The following is a 10,781-nucleotide window of genomic DNA, read 5'->3' as shown; positions in this document are numbered from 1 at the left end:
TGTGTTGATCAGCTCATCAATATTCTAGCTGATGGAAGAATTATACAGGAATAGGAAGTGCAAGTATATAGTAGTTATACATTTTTATTTTCTTCATTCAAGTTCACATGTTTACTTACCACAAAAAATTAAATTAATATTATTCACATTCTTGCTACAAGCAACTATTTTCAGTGAAAGCGCATCAAATCGATCCCCAAATAGATAACTGCAACATTTAGAGGAATTATAGTGTAATTATATATGAATCTTTTACTTACATCCCATGCATGCTGGATGTAAAATCTGAATTGTTAGTTGCAGGAACGTTTCCCTGAAGCTTATTCCTATCCAGCCGAAGTTCCTCAAGGTATTTCAAATTGCCAAGTTCAGAAAGCAGTTTTCCAATCAACCCATTGGATTGAAGGTTCCTGAAACAAGAAAAGCAAAATCTCAAACCAGAAGCAAACACATAAACTCAATTGAAGAAACAAAATGTCAAACACCATTTACATTTTCAGAAGGCTGGTCAAGCTCCCAAGCTCGGAAGGAATTGGACCTGATAGTTGATTATTTCCCAAATTCAAGACCTTTAGGTACTTTAACATGCCAATTTCTTTGGGTATTGAACCAACAGATTGTTCCCATGCAAAATTCTGTAATGCATTAGGATGTTAGATTAAGTTTCAACCATTCTCAGAATAAGTTTTCAAACATTTTGTGCTCTACTTAACAAATAACAGAATAATTGGAAGACAAAAAAATAAGAGAGAAAATTGTGTAGGATGTACAGATGGAAAGCATACAGTTCTTGTAAGGAAGAGAGTTCTCCCAATTTTGGAGAAAGAAAACCCTTCAAGGATGACCAAGCAATGTTTCTGCAAAACAGAGTTCCAAAGCAAATGGGTCGCAACAATTAGCCTTTACATGCATGCTAATAGAGCACCTCCAATCCTTCACCAATTCTTTGACCAAAATTTTAATTTGAAGAATAGAGGGCTAAACAAGTGAGCTCCAATTATTTCATTGAACTTGTATCAAATCAAACTTGTATCAAATCAAGGGAGAGGCAAAATTTTCAGCAAAAGGATGAACCAAATCCTTCACCACATATTTTTACTCAAATTCAACGAAATTCTAAAATGATTAGGATGGGAGATGATTTTCTTTCATCAAAAATGGTTAAAACAGGTTTGATGAAAAAGGAGAGAGTAAGAATCGGAGTGTTGTATAGCAGATCAAGTTTTTAACTAAATTTTCACTCAAACTTGATGAAAAAAAGAGAGTAAAGATTGCCACAACCTGAAGTATTGTAATTCCTGGACTTTTATTATATTGTAGAGCAGTTAAGTACAATGACAAGACTCGAACCATGCAAGGTATGGAACTATCAAGACCCAAACTTGAGAAAAATACAAAAAAGAGATGACTACTCTGATCATTGTAGAGAGTACCGACCTAGTAGAAAAATAATGTAATGCATCAATCACAGTGGCAACCAAAAACAAATGTAATAGAAGTGGAGAACTGTAAGAGAAGTATCAAACAGAAGACAACTGACATAGAAGTTCTTATATGCAAGCACTGTCACCTTGTGAGTCGGGACTCTTTCCAGAATTGTCTTTTTCTGAACCAAGTGTCGGAAAGTCTCCAGAACTCAGAGAGAACCCATCCTTCTTGGAGGTTGCCACTCCCTGCATACATAATATGTTAGGTCAAGTTGCCAAGAGATAATGCAGCAACCTTAACAGGAGTAACTACTATAAACACAAAAAGGGTTAAAAATGAAAAAAGGCAGCTCCAACTAAGAAATCTAATCATTCATATAAATAAGATTTGAGACAATGTATTGCAGCAATTTTTTTAATAACTAGAAGCAAGACAATAAATATTTTTTTAACTAAAAATTTATAACATGAATATTTAATGCTGAACTTAATTATGCCATCCTACCAATTTCTCTGAGACACCAGTTGGACCCCATGCAACTGAATTATCAGATGAGGAAAGATCATAAAAAGGTGTGCATGTCTCCAAGTGCTTGCACATGCACGTGTGTGTGTGTGTGTGTGTGTGTGTGTGAGAGAGAGAGAGAGAGAGAGTATATATCACCAAGACTATGTATTACTCACTTGGGAACAATTTCCACACTTGGGTTCAGACCATGATTTTCTAACCTTGAAACAACATTGAACAGAATTTCAGAGAGAGAACCCCCATAATTAACATAGGAAAATGGAAATAATTAAGCAGCAAGCTAGATACCTTTGGCTTGGTAAGTTTAAAGGTTTTGGAACAGCAAATTTTCCCAAAACAGTCATGCCACCTCTTCTGGTGGAGGACGCCCACCTGCAACAATGACCGAACAACGTTAATGCATATAAAGCTGTCCACAAACTATGAAATAGCATAATTTAAAAAATAAAAAACATAGTTTTTTACAATACTTGAACAGAATTACATTAGAAGATGGAGGAAACCAACACATGACTCCTCTAATAGACACTAAAATATATATATATACACAATAGGTGTACTGAAATCCATCTTGCATACACTTGGAAGACACAGGTAAAAACTCACAATTCAACAACCACATAATATAAAAAGAATCAGAACGTCATAGCCCTCAATAATATATATGCCAACTACTAGAAATTATTTAAAACAACAAAAAATACATAATTAAAAGTGGAACAAGATCATGATTTTCCTTTTAATAAGTAAATTTGAAACAAGATCATGCTATTAGACATTTGCATGTAGAAACATTAATTCCCCAATTAGACATCCACAGAGGGAATGGTTTGTCCATAACCAAATGGAGGCCCAACATAATAAATCTCTGATACAGAACATATCTAGGCAGATCTTGTAGAGAAATTATAGAAAGAAAAGAAGGCACACACAGTAACAGACACAATCTTTGATGTGCCCTAGAGAACACCACAACTAAAAAGAGTGGAAATATATTGCCACAACAAGGTTAACATGGTTCATGAAAAAGTAACCCATGTCAGAATGAGATGAGAAGATCCACCATCATGATAGATGGACTATGGTAAACTCATTACCCTCACATATGCTGGCAATGATGTTGCATAATTATACATATTACCTAAATTAGTATGAAGCAAGAAAAATCAACACAAAAACAGAACTAAGAGGATTCTCGGCAATCTTAAACCACATGTGATGTAGCTAATCCATCAGGCTGCAATTCAGAATTCCTTGTAAAGGAAGACAAGAAAAATAAAATTCTAATATCTTTGATTAGGGTAAAAACAAATAAACAAAAATCATAGAGGTTACAGTAAGAAAAAGTATTGATCCATTGACATGTATACTTAATGTAGGAATTGAAAATATCCTAAGACATCTAGGGTTCTACAATACAATACATTCATACATTCATATTAATAATCGAACCCGAATCGAGCGAGTAAAGCTTCTTTCCCTCAGCCAGATCCCACAACAAAATAACCCCATCTTTCCCACCACTCGCACACAGCGACCCATCGGGCAACACGGCCACCGTATTCACATACCCAGAATGCCCAGCAAGCGAAGCCCTAATCTTACAATTGGTCAACTTCCAAATCTTCACAGTCCGATCCCAAGACGAAGACACAATCGTAGGCTGAAGATTATTAGGGCTAAATCGAACACAACTGACCCAATCGGAATGAGCATCACCATCCCGAATCGTGTACTTACACTCACCCAAAGTGTTCCACAGCTTGATGGAGCGGTCTCGAGAAGCAGAGACGATTTGGCGGAGAGTGGGCACCGATTGAGGGCACCGATTGAGAGGAAGAACACAGAGAGGGAGAGGGCGGACCGAGAAACAAAGAGAGAGGGCACCGATTTGATTTTTTTTTTTTCTGATTTCATGGTACAAAACGACGTCGTTTTTAAATTAGCGACCAAATTTATTTGTTGCCAAAAAATTTCAATTCCCGCCCCCACTAAAAATCAAATTTCCCTCTCAAACTTTTGGCGACCAAAAGACCATATTAGTCGCAGAAAATGTACCTTCGCCGACAAACTTTTTTAGTCGCCAAATCTCATTCAACGACGACTAAAATATTAGTCGCTAAAAGTACTAATTTGGTGACTAATTTTTTTTGGTTGCTGAAAACAAGTTTTTGGCAACCAAATTTTTGGTCGCCAAAAAATATGTGACCTTCCGCGACCAAATTTTTAGTTGGTCGGCAAAAGCATACCACTTTCTGCGACCAACTCTTTTTTTGGTCGCCGAAATATAACCTTCTGCGACCAATAATATTTGGTCGCCAAAATAATGATCATTCGCGACTAATTAATATTTTGTCGCCAAATGTCATTTTTTTGCGACCAAAATTTTTTTGGTCGGCAAAAGTGTAAATTCTTGTAGTGTTCTCATCTCGTATAATCTAACAATGACAAATGTTTTTGAATCATAGAAAAACACACAAAAATTTCAGAGTAGATGGGAGACTTACCCAAAGTGGTGTTTCTTGAAGTAAGGTAGAGTAGATAAGAGGGTGTCATCAATGTGAAAGATCCATGCATCTTTGCCATCACCTTTGAAAGAGCAGCAACTACTGAGATAGAGTGAAGACTCTTCGATGGCCCTCTCGGAGTCAGCCTTGTACTGAGAAGAGGTCATGTATTTTCCTATGAAGTCAATATATTCTTCAGAAACTACTTCAAATCCCCTTATGTTGTTCATCTCCACATTCATCCTCCAACTCTCGCAGTAATTCTTCAGGCTGCCGCTGTGACTGCCACCGCCGTTGCCACCACTCACATGTACATTTACATTCACATTGAATGGCCTGTTTTTGTGATGATGATTCAAAATGTTCCAATCTCCTCCACCTGCAGCCACCAAGCTAATGAAGAGGCCTCCACTAATGATGGCTAGAAACAAGCACACTTCTCTTTACATTTGTACCATTTTCATTTCACCCCTATAGAGAGAGGGAGGGGGTGGAGCAATTTTTATAGTATTTTTTTGGTGGAGGATGGGATGGGATGGGATGGGATGGCATGGCATGGGATTAAGATCTGATTTTAGGTCACATGGTGGGGTAGGTTGTATTATCAATGACCTCTTCTGAAATTCACATGGTTTAGGTGTAACTAGTTAGATGGGAACTTAATTTAGGAAAAATTACCCAAAGGTCCTATTTGAAATATGTGCACACTATTTAATCTAACAACTTTTTGAGTAAACCCAAAAGTCCTACTTTCCTCTCTCTCTCTCTCTCTCTCTGTGTGCTTTTTGCCTCACTCTTTACGTTTTCCTCTCTCTCTTTTTTTTTTTGTATTTTTCTCTCATCTTCTTTGTCATGGACGACGACCGGTGATCACGTTTTTCTCCATTGATCGGGGTTCGCCAGTAACCACCAACCATCAAAATCAACTCGTGACTTCACCCTCACCGATGGCGAAGAAGATATATTTCCGACGAAGAAGATGAGTAGATCTACTTAGATCTGATGTAAATCTACATCAGATTTGAGTAGATCTACATCAGATATGGCAAGATCTAAACAAAAAATAATTGTCGGAATACAATCCTCTCTCTATATCCGCCTCTCTCCTTCGATCTCTTATTTTTTTCTACATTTTCTCTATTATACACTTCTCTTTTTCTGTTCTAATGGAGAAAATTTTCAAGTTCTGAACAAGTAGTTTTCGAGTTTTAGTTACAGGCGGTGAAAACTGTAAAATTTTGCAGTTTCAAATTTTTTTGGTGCTAGAATGAATCATGGTATAAAACTGTAAAATTTTACAGTTTCATAACATTCTTTGGAACTTTAAAATTTTACAGTTTCATAACATGTTTTTCAGTTTGATTAATAAGGATAAATGCTTAATAGATTTTTGCTTTGAAACTGTAACATTTTACAATTTCAAAACTTACTTTTCAGTTTGATCAATATTGGAGATTATTTGCCTAAACCTTACAAAAATTGAAAAATAGCATATGTTTTTTCCATTGTTGTTGTTTTTTGTCGTTTTATTTTTTTTTCTTTTAGTTTATCAATATTTAACACATTTTGCTATATTTTTTTGCTCTAATTTCTTCATTTATTCTTTTTTTTCTGCAATATTCTAAACATTCCGGTGAGTCTCCAATGATGTGCTTAACATCCAGTGAACGTTTTGAACATTCCGACGACTTCCATTAACGTTCTTAACACTCCGGTGAACTTTCGGCGATACTCCGGTGACTTTTCAACAATACTCCGGCGACTTTCCGGTGATGTTGAACATTCCAACGAGTCTCCGGTAACCGTTTGACGGAAGTCCGACGGTAGTAAGATATAACAGTGTCTGCAAATTTAAAAAAAAAAAAAAAGATTTTTTGGTAACAATTAAAATTATATAAGACTAATTGGTGCAAGTGTTTTGTTTGAGAATTAGATGAGCCTTGAACTTTGTATATGGGACTTATTGGTAAGTTTCCCCCTAATTTACTAGCATAAATCATAGATTTAATTGAACCTGAACAAAGAGCCCATTTTACCATGGGCCCCACAATGATTTCTAATAATACTATAATAATGAAATTGATCCCTTACTATTTTGTTTATTATTTTATGTGTTAAAATTAATTTGTTTGAATGAGTTCATCCACTCATATTAGTTACCGATCAATAGTAAAATCTTAATAAATATGTTTCTTTTGGCATTATAAAATAATTTTATATATTTATTTTCATGCACTTCTCTCTTACATTAGCATGAAAAAAGGCTAAATGAGAAAGAAAAATGGACACCAACATTTTGGGTGTTTTACATTAAGAGCTATAAATAAGTTGACTCAAGTCAAGTAATAGATTGTTTATGTTAAATGTATTTAAGATTAACTTGCTTACTTTTTCAACTAATTGCAAATAAACTTTAATCGAGCTAATGACGAGCTGAGTTTGAGTAATTTAATTTTGTACATGTAAGTTTATTGAGTTGAATAATAAATTGTTCAAATTTAACTTTATTTATATTACAAATGGATCTTGAACAAATTTTTTAACACAAGTCCATATAAAATAGCATAGTTGGTTTTACTACCTAATCACATTAACAATATTCCAAAAAATGGAAGAGTAGATGGGAATGTGATTTGAGTAATTTTACATATACAAAATTAAATTATAAAAAATATCATATAAGACCCATTCTCATTTGAAACTATCCACATTATTTTTACCAAAAATAAATGTTTGACATTTTTTATAATTTAATCTTGTGTGTATAAAATTACTAGGGATTTCATATTAAGATTTTATAAGATAGTACATGTAACATTTTCATAGTAGTTGGGGTTCTTCAATATTTTCAGAGAAAAATTTAGACATAGAAATTTCTACTCATCACAGAAAAATTCGTCACAGAGAAACAAGCTGAAATTTCTCTAATAATATTATTGAGAGACCTTAATTAAGAAAAAAAATATATTAAATTTCTCATACTACCAAAAGTTGAAGAGAAATGTTTCACTAATTTTTTCAAATTACTAAGGTGATTTTACAAGTGTAATAGATTTCGCCCAAGGAGAGTTTTGGGTAACATAAAATCTACAAGCCTCTAATTGACATATGGAGGTGAGTTTCAATTTAAAATATATATATATATATATATATATATATATATATATGTGGGGACATATTTTTGGGTAGTCCACGTGGCCGAGGTTGTTAGCCGAGGAACCACGTGGGTGGACCATGATGCCGAGATATAGTGCAATAATACCGGAATTCGAGAGGACTAGAGTCCTAGATGACATCAAGCTACCTATTTGGATAGAGATAGGACTCTTGAAGGAGTTTATCTTAATCTGAATAATGTGAGTTGTGATAAATGTTATCCTTGTAAAAGATAGAGTCCCATGAAGTAAGACTTCTAGGGGAAGTTAGACACTGACCACTATAAAAAGTGAGGCACCCCCATGGGTCTAAGGTATACTTTTTATATTCTGTCTAGTGAGTTAAGCACTATTTGTTATCTTTGAGAGAGATTGATTACTGACTTGATCGTCGGAGTGCCCTCGGGTGGAGGAACTACCACGGTATTCTCATCTTCTTGTTGGCAAGTGTTCGGGCTTAATCTATTCTGCCGGTGCTCTCCAGCTGAGTTTCCCGTTTAGTTATGTGGTTGGAAATCAACACCCACAATTTGGCGCCGTCTGTGGGAACTTAGTAAGGATAGATGGCCAACAACGAACAAGAAATGAGGATTGGGGACAACATCCACAATAAAGAGGAGGAGCATGTAGATCCTAACACTAAAGAATTGGACCATAACAGAAAAGTGCAAAAAGTGAATCCTAAGGCGAATAATGTCACCAAAGGCCGGGAAGGGAACAAAAAGAGTAGCCGAGATGAGTTCTACTGAGAAAGGGACCTTCAGGTATGCAGGGACAAATGCTGGAGAAAAGACGAGAAAACTGAAAAACATGGCAAATATGTTGACAAATCTACAGACAGTGGTCAACCTCATGATGCAGAACAACGTGATGCAACCGAACATCCCCATTCTAGGACATGTCGGCACCAACAACCAAAACTGGTGCCGAGAAGACAAGATCTCGGCCTAGATGATTAGGTCCGAGAAGACAAGAGCTCAGATCCCGAATTCCAGATCCTAGAAGACATGATCTCGGCCTAGATGATTAGGTCCGAGAAGACAAGAGCTCAGTCTAAGTGAACAGATCCCGGATCCCAGATCCTAGAAAACAAGATCTCGGCCTAGATACTTAGGTCTGAGTAGACAAAAGCTCAGATCTTGGATTCTAGATCCCGGATCCTAGATCCTAGAAGATATGATGTCGACCTAGATGATTAGGTCCGAAAAGACAAGAGCTCAGCCCAAGTGAACAGATCCCAAATTCCAGATCCCGGATCCCAGATCCTAGAAGACAAGATCTCGGCTTAAATGATTAGGTCCGAGAAGAGAAGAGCTCAGCCTGAGTGAGCAGATCCAAGATTCCAAAAGACAAGATCTCCGCCTAGGTGATTAGGTCCGAGAAGACGAGAGCTCAACCTGAGTGAGCAGATCCAAGATTCCAGAAGACACGATCTCGGCTTAGATGATTAGGTTCGAGAAGAGAAGAGCTCAGCCTGAGTGAGCAGATCCAAGATTCTAGAAGATAAGATCTCAGCCTAGATGATTAGGTCCAAGGAGAGAAGAGCTCAGCCTAAAGTGAGCAGATCCCAGATTTCAGAAGACAAGATTTCGGCCTAGATGATTACGTCCAAGAAGAGAAGAGCTCAGCCTAAGTAAGCAGATCTCAGATCCTTGAAGATAAAAAGGAAGCACACAAGTTCAAACTAAAGTCGGCCAGGTTCTGCCTGTCGGCAGAAGGCCATCTATACAGAAGAGTTTTAACTAGACCTATATTACGATGTGTACATCCTTCCCAGGTTAAAGAATTTTTATATAAAGTCCACAAAGGAGTATGTGAAAACTATGCAGGGGGCAGATCCCTTGCCCATAGAGCAATATCGCAGGGATTCTTTTGGCCTTAAATGCAAAAGGAAGCCGAAGCCTATGTAAAAAAGCATGAAAATGTTGTTGAAATCCACCTGCAACGTGCGAGAGAATAGCAATTCGGCTGGGGGCATACCAGCAACAATTTGCTAGGGCTTACAACAAGAAGGTCAGCCTAACAAAGTTCAAGGTTAGGGACCTCATCCTGAGAAAGGTTGTCGGCAATAAGAAGGATCATAGGGAGGCCAAACTTGGCCCAAATAGAATCATCTCGATTGCTGGCAATGGGGCATATCGGCTGAAGTAATAATAATGTGCTAGTTTGATTTTTGTGAATTTGAAATCTATGCGATACGACCGACCAGTCCTATGACGATGTTTCTGAATGAAACATGATGAATAACTTAGACTTATTATATGGTAGAGTTGAATTATACTTGCATATAATAGAGTTGAACTAAGTTGGCGATGTTTCTGATTGAAACATGACGAGTAACTTAGACTTATTATATGACAAAGTTGAATTATACTTGCATATAATAGAGTTGAACTAAGTTGGCGATGTTTCCGAATGAAACATGACGAGTAACTTAGACTTATTATATGACAGAGTTGAATTATACTTGCATATAATAGAGTTGAACTAAGTTGGCAATATTTCTGAATGAAACATGACGAGTAACTTAGACTTTTTATATGGCAGTTGAATTATACTTGCATATAATAGAGTTGAACTAAGTTGAATTCACCTAAACTTGCCATGTCGGCAGAGTTAAACTCAGAATGGAACTAAGTTTGCTTTAGAGAAACCAAGGTTGAACACCTCAGCTAGTCTTTGTTTGAATCAGACTTCGGCAAAATTGAAGATGCATGCTTAACGTGAACATAAGTGACACTTTGGTTCACATTAGGGGGCAAGAAGCAGGAATAAGGAATAGGCTTAACACTTGTTGAAATTTTTTACAAGTTGGAGTCAGCCGAGATATCTAGATGAGGGGACACTCGACTTGTTGGTTACCCGAGATCACCAACCAGTTCGTCAAACCTGGAAATATTGGAAGGCTGTAAGTACAAGTAAGGAAACAATGCTTGTTGAATGTTGTTTAAAGAATTTTTATAAAATGCTCGTTGGCCGAGATCACAGTAAAAGGTGAACTCCGAGGTAAGTTGGTCCGAGGTGGCCAACTAAGGGTGTACCCCAGATGAAGTGGATCCGAGGTGGTAAGTGTCAGATGTGTTCTAACTCAACGTGATTACACAGTTAAAGTATACTTGGAAGAAGTACAAAAATATTCTAAGTATGGAATCATATAAGACAG

General features: G+C 36.6%; 1 pseudogene; it reads right to left on the bottom strand.

The window, feature by feature from the left end:
• The window catches only part of LOC114294480 (acid phosphatase 1-like), a 36,704-nt pseudogene extending 31,816 nt beyond the window's left edge, over positions 1–4,888 (bottom strand).
• Positions 4,889–10,781: the final 5,893 nt, after the last annotated feature.

The sequence above is a fragment of the Camellia sinensis genome, chromosome 12 (assembly GCF_055761805.1).
Source record: "Camellia sinensis isolate YWXY chromosome 12, ASM5576180v1, whole genome shotgun sequence".
Lineage (NCBI taxonomy): Eukaryota > Viridiplantae > Streptophyta > Magnoliopsida > Ericales > Theaceae > Camellia > Camellia sinensis.
Note: the sequence above shows the minus strand (reverse complement) of the source record. Positions and strands in the feature narration are given on the sequence as shown.